The sequence below is a fragment of the Chlorocebus sabaeus genome, chromosome 5, assembly GCF_047675955.1.
Source record: "Chlorocebus sabaeus isolate Y175 chromosome 5, mChlSab1.0.hap1, whole genome shotgun sequence".
Lineage (NCBI taxonomy): Eukaryota > Metazoa > Chordata > Mammalia > Primates > Cercopithecidae > Chlorocebus > Chlorocebus sabaeus.
The window spans coordinates 66663222-66674719 of NC_132908.1; the positions used below are offsets into that span (position 1 = coordinate 66663222).

Sequence of the window (11498 nt, forward strand, 5' to 3'; positions counted from 1 at the left end):
GCTGGTGTTCCCTTTTTATATACATCTATATTACTTTTCACCTCTTTTTCACTTTACTTTAGAGAACTATTGATATACTACTGGCTTTATGACCCTGTAGCATCTTTGGCCACTTTAATCTAGGGTGACCTAGCAGTCCTGCAGCACAGGGCAGAAAGTACTGTCTTAGGAATTATTGGGAGTTAATTCCTGAGAAACAACACATTTTTCCCCATGAACGGTGCTGTTCTGAAGTCTTCAAATTTTTCCCTCTAATAGGAAACAGTATAAATTTTAATTTAAAAAAAAGGCAAACTAAAATTTCTTGAAACATCACTTCTCCCTGATCTGCAGTGAGTATAAATTCACTTGTCACCTCAGTGCTTTACAGTTTGAAGTGGTCACTTACCTGATGGTTCCCACAAGCCTTAGGCTTTATAGGGTCATATCATTGACTTAAAATGAAGAATTAACTTGTGTTACATCTATAAAGAGCAAAATAACACACTCCAGAACTTGGCAGTTGTAGCATTAGTTATACAGTTTTGGGCGTTGTTGCCACCCGTGGGATGCCTGCTTCTCACTACCACCTGTGTCTGGACACATGCTTATGTCTCATTTTCCTTTTGGCATGTGGAAAGCTGTCAATGCAGTGTAAGGCCAACGTGTGTGTGGCTTCTATGTGTTGATATAATGTTTTGGTATCCTTGTCCGTTTCATTTATTTTTTAAGTGTACAAAAAATAACCTGTTAATTGTTGAAGGCTAATTTTCTGTTCTTTTTTTTTTTTTTTCCTATCCTGTACATTTAGTTGAACTGTGTGGAATTGTGGTGTTGGTTTTGTTTATACAGCCAGATTTTTCCTTCTTTTTTTTTTTTTTTTTTTTTTTTTTGTGATAATCTTCCTTTGTTCTTTGAATGTGCTCTTTTGTCTTTTTCTTTTTTCTCACGTTTTCTTCCCTCCACCTCTGCCCCTTTCTTTCTTTCTCTCTCTGATTGAGAGGCATTGAATTACGTTTTCAGTAGTACAGGCTTCTTGCCGATATGAAGGGAACTTTTCAGAAAGAGACCTACTCTGGGTCATTTAATTTTGAATACAGTTTTCAATCGTTCAAGTTTTGGATGGTTTATATCTAATGTGTGTTTCATTTTTTTGGAAAGCTATATTTTGTATTTAGGAAATGGTATACTATTTTGCTATTTGTACTGAGTGAGTACATTGGCATAAATATAGAAATTTATATATATACATATATATAAACTATTCTTTTTTGCCACACATTTTTGTGGTAAATTTGTGAGTTTGTCTGATGTTCTACCACAACGTGGCGTCTGATAACAGTGAGGGGGGGTGGGGTTTGTTATGTCTTTATTGAGTATTTAAGTATCTTTTGAAACAAATGACCTGTTCATCTGTGGCCATTCCATCAGGCAGTTCCTTGATGTTAGTAGTGGGCTAAAGGCAGCTTACTGTGTGTTTGCTGGAGCTTTCACTCAGCCAAGTGTTAGAGTCAGGAAACCCATTGAGGCAATTGCGTCAAATGGTGTTTCACAAGAATGAGCCATTCAGTCTTTGCTCACTATATATTTAATATTTTATTATTGTTGTTATTGTTATTATTAATTGGCTTTCTGTATTCTATGCCTTTTATTTATAAAGACACTAAGAAAACCCATGTTTGTAATTTTAATAACATTTTTCCCATCTTGTAATATCCAGAGCTACTTTATAAATTCTCTGAACCAAAAGTATTTTCCTCAGTGTATCTCTTCTCCCCCAGCCCCTATTGGGAAAAATTACCCAGTATAGTTCAGGTTATGAGGAGGATCAGCCACACAATCCAGTGCTTCAGTTTGAAAATGTAAAACTCTAACCCTAAAAAGTAGGGTTGATTGAAATTTCAGACAAAGCAAACCCAGCAGGTATAAAAAGAAGTAGTAGAAATAAAAATCTGTAAGTTATTTTTGAATTTTCTGAACTTTTTTCTAAGAGATTACATAGGAGACTAAAGAAATCTATCTGTTCACCAAGTTCTAATTAGGATGATTGTTAATACAGAACTGTGGATGAAGTGGCAACTGGCTTGTGTGCTGACTTCTGTGGTTTAGCAAGGGGTTTATTGTTATCAAATGCTGATTGGCAATGCCAAGTCACTGGGACCAATTTTCTGTTTTATAATATCTAAGTTTAGAACAGAATATATACCTGAACTGTAGTGGTTTGATTGGATGGAGGCAGAAAACCCGATTTTTATTCTCATAAATTTTGTGGTTATTTATACAAGGGCTGTGCTATGCTATTCTTGTTCAATAATATTCTTGTTCAATAATAATAGGTTTGTTGTTGTTTTTTTTTACATTGTTAAATGTTCCTTACCCCTAAAGGTCAATGTTAAGTACAATGTTCTGAAAATACAATTTGGCTACAAAGAGTATTCATCTTCTTTGAAGCTCAGTGGTTGATATTTGTGCTAATAATGCAATTTCCTGATTACTGTTACAAGTTATAGCTACATGGGAGAGACTCAGTGAGCCAGCAAAGGCCATAGAAACAACAATTTATTAAACGTATTTATGGCAGAAGGACCTAAATAAACTGTGAGCCACCTTTTCTTCTTTATATTGTTACATTTAATTGTTCTAGCTTTCAGCAACTCACATTAACGCTTGGAGCTTCTCTCTCTCTCTCTCTCTCTCTCTCTCTCTCTCTCTTTCTCTGTGTGTGTGTGTGTGTGTGTGTATGTGTATGTGTGTGATTCCTTATTGTCATTCCATTATATATCCACACCAACATGGGTGAAGATCATTCGAAGTCATGTTTTGCCTCTAAGCTTGATCATGTTACCTTTATGATTAAAGTATCGTGTTATTTAGCCAATGCAAATCTGTTTTAAAACAAATCGTTTTAAAAAAAGAACAAGTTTTTAAGGGCTTTATTATAGAAGTAGTATTAATGAAGGACTTTCCTTCCTCCCTCCCTTTCCTCCCCTCCCTGCCTCCCTTCCTTCCTTCTTTCTTCCCTTCCTCCCTGCCTTCTTCGTTTCTCCTTCCCTTATTCCTCCCTCCCTCCTTTCTCCCTTCCTTCCTTCCATCCATCCTTCCTTGCCTTTTATTTTCATTTTTTTGTAATATCACATGTGCTGTAGTTTGGAAGTTTATTCTAGTGCATTTCTTGCCCATCAGAACCTCAGCTAATCTACCTAGGAAAAATAGTATCAAAGGAAATGAGGAAGTTGTATCTGAGTCCCTCTAGAACTAAGATAATTCTTTTTGACCATTTAAGCCTTTATAAATGCTTGTTTTAGGAAAGTGAATCTGTTAGATGCATCAACAAATAATAACCAGGATAAAATGATTTAATAATTAAAGACTCAAAGTCACCATGGTTATACATTTTCACCATACATAGTAATCTTACAATTTTTCATTTTTCTGATGAAGATTTCTCTTCCAATATCTGTTTCCTAATTGATTTTTAAAATTAATTAGCTTTCCACTGCTTTATGACCATAGGTTTTATCCCTAACCAAGACAGCTGTCTTATATCTGCATGCCTTAGACTGTGTGGAGGGACTCCATGAAGAAAGACCATAGGTTAGAAAAATAACTGCCTATGAATCTCATAACATGTATTAAAAAGAGGTTTTCTTCTCTGCTTGTTAGTGTCACTAGAGCAAAATTGTAGAGATAATGCTCATGATGTAATAAATATCAGAATAATATCTACAGTATCATTTGTGGATGGTCCCAGTGCTCTAGTTACTTTACTACTTTTTTTTTTTTTTTTGGAGACGGAGCCTTGCTGTGTCTCTCAGGCTAGAGTGCAGTGTGCGATCTCTGCTCACTGCAACCTCTGCCTCCCGGGTTCAAACGATTCACCTGCCTCAGCCTCCCGAGTAGCCAGGATTACAGGCACCCTCCACTAGGCCCAGCTAATTTTTTTGTATTTTTTTAGTAGAGACGGGGTTTTGCCATGTTGGCCAGGCGGGTTTCGAACTCCTAACACAGTGATCCACCTGCCTCGGCCTCCTAAAGTGCTAGGATTACAGGCATGAGCCACCACATCTGGCCTAATTACTTCTTTAATCCCCATTTATTTTTATGCCATTCTAGCCTCATTTATTAATAAAATTATGTTTTTACTTTCTCTTTCAGGAAATTTTTTAAATGAATATTTTATATCTAGATCAAATGCTATGGAAAAGTGCCTTTTATCATTTATAATTTTATTCTTCACTATTTCCAAAAACACATAAACAAATAGTTTCAATAGGTCCCAGCTTTCACTTTTTCCATTTAAACCTTCTTTTCTCCATTTCTTTCCTTTGGCTTAAGAATGAAAGAAAAGGTACATTACTAGAATTGTTTCTTTGGGAGAGGGTAAAAGATTACAGAATTAGACTGTTCAAGCTTTATATAAATTAAGTTTATCTTCATCTCAACCAGCTAATGGTAGGTCTTATCTGAATACTGATGACAATTTTAGCATCTGTGAAACTCCATGCACATAGATGTGTGTAAATTTCAGGAAGAAAGTGTTTAAAGCATTTTCTCTGATGTTAATTAGATGGAAATAAATCACTAAAACATAGTTTAGGTAAAGCCTGCTTATGTCACTTTTTTTTTTAACTAGACTGGGCAAAGTTGTTTATGTCAGTGTACTTCTCGTCTGTCCTCAGTTAATTCACCTAGAAAAAAAAGTGTCAAAGGAAATGAGAAAAAAGTTATATTTGAGTCCCTCCAGACCTAAGATAATTCCTTTTGATCAGATAAAGTTGGATGGAGTGCCTTGGTTTTTGTTAATTTTGCCTGTATTCCAGCTCCTTACCATGGTAGTGGTGCTTGAAGAAAGAGCCATCAGCAACAGGTCAGGATAGTTGTACCTTTGAGATAGGGCTGCTTTCCCCATGCTAGTATTTCTGTGACTGTTAGTGGCACTGAGGACTGCAAACTTTTATGCAATATTCTTAATACCCTATTGATATTATGCACTTTAATCATTCCAAAGAAGCCAAGAATGCTGTATAGTAATGATTCCTTCCTAACGAATTCATCTTAACTCTTTAGAATATTATGTCCCTTTTCTTTTGGATAGCCAACTTGGTATAAATGTTATATGGATTTTTCTAAAATGACTGTGTGGGACTTAAGACTTTGAAATGTAATTTACTATAAGGGGAAATGATTACGCTTTAGCAGATTATTTTAGAAACATTCAGCTTGCTAACCTACATGTTTGGGAATTCATTAAAACCAGTTGTCTTTCTATATATTTTGTGCCATGTGTATAAGAACATTACAATATATCTTTTTCTACATATGTAGTGTGTGCAAACCAGTGGTTCTCAGAGTATGGTTCTCAGCCCACCAGCTAGTATCAGTATCACCTGGGAACTAGTTAGAAATGTAAAATCTTGGGCCCCATCCCAGACCTACTGAGTCAGAAACTCTGGAATAGGGCCTAGCAATCTGTTTCCACAAGCCCTCCAGGTGATTCTGATGCACACTTTAAAGTTTAGGAACCACTGGTCTAAGACTCTATTGAGATGTAGAGAGTTTTTCTTCCACTGAGACTGATACAGTTATACATTGTTCTTTATGTAAATTCAGCTTAACCTGGTTATCTATAATCTTTTATTGGCAAAGATAATTTATTCTCCGTACTGCCTATAGAGATATATAGTGTATTTTATGTACATACACAATTAGTCTAATTCTTGATAATTCAGTTAATTTAGTTTGGCATTTTCCTACCACTTACTAAAAAGTTTACATTAAATGACTGATTTAAATATATAGGTGCAGTGTTGTATGTTTAATTGTTATGACATTTAAGTAGCTAATATAATTGACCGGTGCTAAAGTCTCCTGTTTATCCATAAAATGGGTACATTATAGGCAGTGTAATACAAGCTTTCTTTTCATTGCCTAGTACTTTACCAGCAGACCACAGTTTTGCTCTGGCTAGACCAACCCTCAGAACAAAATCATCATTCCTTGTATTTATATTTGTATCTGAGATAGTAAACGAGATGACTGACCAGGTCAACATGGCACCTTATTTTTTTAATAGGTAAAACTTCTTCAAAAGTAGCTTGCTTTGTATAAGAACTAAGCTATCAGTAGAGATTTAGCTATCCTTGGAGCTTATGTTTCAGACAAGAATTATTTACTAAAATAAATAATAAACAAGATAATGCATTATACAATTTGGGCATTTCTCCTTTCTCAAGTGTATGCATCAATATAAACTAACCACAAGATAGGTAGATTGATTCATTTCATTTTAATCTCCTTGTGTAATTCAGTACCTCCATAATTGTTCTAATCTTCTTCCCACTGTTTACAAATTACCAGTTAGTTAACTCATGAAAGAAAAATTCACATTTCAGAATAAAAATAAATGTATACTCACTTTATAAAAATCACTGCTGTCTTTCCTTAATACTAGCAGTGGAAATGTAAGTGGCTTACTCTACAAATTTTGGTGCTGGCAAATACATAGGCAAACTGTTGGGAGCTGCTCTAGCTACATTCCTCCCTTCTTATTCCCTTTTTCTCTTCCCCACTTTATTACCTAATATATTCCTGTACCCAAAACATTCTACCACAGTTCTGTTTGACTCCCACTTGTAATACCTCCTTTAAAAAATTCTGTGTTTAACCATATGACCCTGCTTGCTTACTCATATTCTCCTTCCCTTTCCCCTTCCTTTCTCTCTCTTCCAGAAGTCATCTGCCTGGTTTGAAATATTTTGTAGGGATTGCTTATTATTATTATTTTAGCTGATGAACCTCAGGACAACATATACACACACTTACACACATACATACACACACACAAAAGCTGTTTGAAGAGTGGGCTTGGAATCGGATTTCTGTGTCCAGTAAAAACCTTTCCTGCACAGAAGTCATTGTGACTTAAGTAGTTACAGACTGATTCCAGTGAACTTGATCTAATTTCTTTTGATCTAATGAATGTATCTCCTCACATTGTTTCCTTTTAATTGATAAGCTCCAAGTAGTTGCTAATTTTTTGACAACTTTAACTGAGTTTCATTCACTTCTTTTACTTAGTGTTTTACATATACTATCAATAATTTCATTAACCTGTTCTCAAGCGGTTTAGCTACCATTCTGCCATTTTTAATTTTTATTTAATTGTATTTGCTTGAGCACACTGATCAACCACTGAACTGCCTTCTTCCATTGTCCTGCAATGATATAAGGGTTACATTTTTGTGTATATGGCTTTCATAGTAGGGATTTCAGAGCACTGATACCAGATATTTTCAGTTTGTTCTCTGGGGGAATTTCATTTGCATCTATGTTTTTAGCTATCTGTGATAACTTGTTAAATATTAAAAAGATATTTTGCTTCTATTGGAACATTTGTATACTCGCAACTATATTTCTGTAAACAGCTGCAGTCAAAAATAAAACACTGAAAGTTTTCATTTTGCAGTGGATAGCTGTCTTTTTTTCCTCAAACTTTGTGAATGGAATTGTGTGCATGAATGACAGTTTTGAGCAGCATGAGTATGTGGCTGAAATAATAAAATCATTAGGGAGGAGGTGTGAAATACCGACATATTTCTAAGTAGTTATTTTGTGCCTACCATTTTGTCAGGCAGAGTATAAGTGACTCAGTGTGACAGAATTTTTGTTTTACTTAATTTAAATGTTTCATGTTTAGTAAAGCAATACATGTACATGGAGGTGCTTTTGATGAAAACCAAGTCTCCCCATCCCTCAGTCTCATGCCCAGAGACAATCTCTGTTTATTCTTTTGGTGGTATTTCTACATCTTTAAATTAGTGCATATCAGAGTGTGGTACACAACTAACTGTGGTACATGGATAAACACTATTTTTAAACTTACATGTATAAGTGTTTTGATGTGTAATAGAAAAAAATGTAGGCTGGGCGCAGTTGCTCACGCCTGTAGTCCCAGCACTTTGAGAGGCCGAGGCAGGCAGATCACCTGAGGTCAGGAGTTCGAGACCAGCCTGGCCAACATGGTGAAACCCCATTTCTACTAAAAATACAAAAAATAGCTGGGCACAGTGGCAGGTGCCTGTAATCCCAGCAACTTGGGAGACTGAGGTAGGAGAATCGTTTGAACACGGGAGGTGGAGGTTGCAGTGAGCGGAGATCGCACCATTGCACTCCAGACTGGGCAACAAGGCGAGACTCCATCTAAAAAATAAAAAATAATAATGTGTCTACCTACCAGAGTGAAGGAAAAAGTAAGTCAAATTAAAGAAAAATATTAAATCACTGGGCTTGGTGGCTCATACCTCTGTAATCCCAGCTACTCGGGAGGCTAAGACAGGAGGATCACTTGAGGTCAGGAGTTGGAGACCAATCTGAGCAACATAGCAAGATCCTGTCTCTCTTTTTTTTTTAATGTTTAAATGAAAGGAAAAAGGAAGAAAAATATTTAAAAAGAAAAATAATAAATGCTAATACAGATACATGGGTATCATGAAAATTGTGTCTAACTGAATCTTAAAAGACATTGCTTTAGACAGTATACTTATACCTTCTTATCAAATATAGACAGTATCTGTTGATTCTATGAAGGAGTGACAATTTTTAATACATTTAAATATATATATCTCTAAATGAGTTGTTATGATTATATATATGTTTTGTTTTGTTTTGTTTTTAACAATGCTGCTGTTCTAAATACAGTATTCTTTGCCAAGCATGGTGGCTCATGCTTGTAATCCCAACATTTTGGGAGGTCGAGGCAGGAGGACCACTTGAGCCAGCCTGGGAGTTCAAGACCAGCCTGGGCAACAAAGTGAGACTTCGTATATACAAAACATAAAATGATTAGCCAGGCATGGTGGCACGCACCCATAGTCCCAGCTACTCAGGAGACTAAGGTGAGAGGATCACTTAAGTCCAGGAGTTTGAGGCTGCAGTGAGCTGTCATCATGCCACTGCACTCCAGCCTGGATAACAGAGACCCTGTCTGAAAAAAAAGAAAAGGAAAAAAATAATAAAAATTGTCTTTTGGTGTTTATTGACTTCAACAGCACTGGAAATGAGCAATAACCAAATGAAATGTAGTAAGTATAAAGATCAAATTACATATTTCGGTTCAAAAAAACAGCTTATGTGGGCAAAATACTGGTCTGAAGATGGGACTACAATAGTATGGGGCTGCCAGAAAATCTGATGCAATCTCAGTTACATAATTTAAGTACAGTGTCCAGAATAAGAAAGGAATTGTCCTCCTCTACTCCAAGCTGGTAAGAGCCTTACTCTATTAACTTACAAGAAACAAATTCTCTGCAGCCATCTAAGCCTAGAAGAGAACCAAAATATCATTTGTCCCTGCTGAGAACAGGGTAGGGACTCTAGAAATCAAAAGATAGCTATAGTTGCTCAACAGCAACACTAATGGTCTTATTCTCAGAAAAAGAGGTGTTGGTTGTGACTCTCATGCTCTATTTCATGGTGCCATCTCTGCTTCTACTGAGGCAATATAGTGTTTAAAAGCATAGGCTCTTGAGTTTGCCTACAATATAACCTCCATTCCTCAATTTCCTTTGCTATAAAGTGAAAACAGTAACAGAACCTTCCTTGTGGAGTTGTTGAAAGGGTTAAGCAAGTTAGTCCATGTAAAATTACCTAGTTCCTGGCACAGTTAGTGCCTCCTAAGTGTTTCCTTGTATTAGTATTACTAGTCTTGATACTACTGTGCTCTTCTAGCTCTTGTGCACTACTTCTCACATCCTTCTGTGTATTAGTCTGTTTTCTGTTGTTTTTAACAGAATACCTGAAGCTGGGCAAATTATAAAGAAAAAGAATTTCTTACAGCTATGGAGGGCAAGAAGTCCAGGTGGTGGGGCTGCATCTAGTGAGAGCCTTCTTGCTGGTGAGGATGCCCAAGAATCCCAAGGTGTTGCAAGCTCTCACGGCTAGAGGGCTGAGCACCCACTCCAACCTGGGTAACAGTGAAACCATCTCAAAAAAAAAAAACAAATCATGAGGGCTCTGTCCTCATGCATAGATTAACCCACTACTCATGGATTAATGAGTTATCATAAGTGGGCAACCGGCTGAGCATGCAAAGGACTCAGGTCTCTCTTCCTATTTTAAAGCCACCAGTTGTCCACTTATCACTTATGATAACTCATTAACCCATGAGTAGTGGGTTAATCTGTTCATGAGGACAGAGCCCTCCCTCATGATTTTTTTTTTTTTTTTTTTTTTTTTGAGATGGTTTCACTCTGTTACCCAGGTTGGAGGGCAGTGGCACAATCACGGCTCACTGCAGCCTCTTCCGGACTCAAGCAATCCTCCTACCTCAGTCCCTACCCCGAGTAGCTGGGACTACAGGTATACCCCACTACACCTGGCTAAGTTATGTGTTTTTTGTAGAGATGGAGTTTCACCATGTTGCCCAGGCTGGTCTTGAAGTCCAGGGCTCCAGTGATCTGTCTGCCTTACCTCCCAAAGTGCTAGGTAGGATTACAGGTGTGAGCCACCATGCTGGCCCTCAGTCACCTCCTAAAAGGCCCCCCCCTCTCAATTCTGCCACACTGGGGATTAAATTTCAACTTGAGTTTTGGAGGGGATAAATATACAAACATAGCATTTTGACTTTTTCAAAGATATCCCTTTGTCATCAGCATCAAAACTTTTCCTCTCTCTGAGTCATTTCTATTGACATATAAATTTGTTGTAATGTCTCTGATCTCTTTTTAAAAATTTGTTCTTTGATCACACAGCCTCCTCCACACTATTTCTATTCCTCTCCTTCCATTCTCTCTTAAACCCATTCAAATCAGGCTTTCATCACGCCACTCTACTGAAATGGTGCTTTGTCAATGTCATCAATGAATGGGTTCCACACGGCCAAGTCCAGTGGTCACTTCCCAGGCCTTGTCTTGCTTGACTTGTCAGCAGTATTTGACACACCTGATCATTCCCTCTTTCAAACTCTTTTTTTTTTTTTCTTGGAGACAGAGTTTCACTCTTGTTGCCCAAGCTGGAGTGCGATGGCGTGATCTCAGCTCACTGCAACCTCCACCTCCTGGTTCAAGCGATCCTCCTGCTTCAGCCTCCCTAGTGGCTGGGATTACAGGCATGCACCACCACGTCCGGCTAATTTTTTCTATTTTTAGTAGAAACGGGGTTTCACCATGTTAGCCAAGCTGGTCTCGAACTCCTGACCTCAGGTGATCCACCCTCCTCAGCCTCCCAAAATGCTGGGATTACAGGCGTAAGCCACTGCCCCTGGCATCTTCAAACACTTTCTTCGCTTGGCTTTCAGGACACCACACTCAGCTCTCCTGCATCCCTGAACACTGGTTTTTTGTTTGTTTGTTTTTTCATGTCAGATGGGAAAATGTACTGACATCATAACAAGGTTCAAGGGTGGCACATCTCACACATGCACGTGAACACTCAAACATCACACTTAGGAACTACAAAAGGATCTGACCACTGCTTTTCACTCTCATCTTCACCTCCTAACATTGTCGAGCCCCAGAGGTAAA

The 11498-nt window shown here is 37.4% G+C and overlaps 1 non-coding gene across 1 annotated transcript; it reads right to left on the reverse strand.

The window, feature by feature from the left end:
• Nucleotides 1-11333: 11333 nt before the first annotated feature.
• LOC119627775 (small nucleolar RNA U13) lies at nucleotides 11334-11438 on the reverse strand. The gene has a single exon (XR_005244007.1). It is a non-coding gene; the product is annotated as a small nucleolar RNA U13 (small nucleolar RNA).
• Nucleotides 11439-11498: the final 60 nt, after the last annotated feature.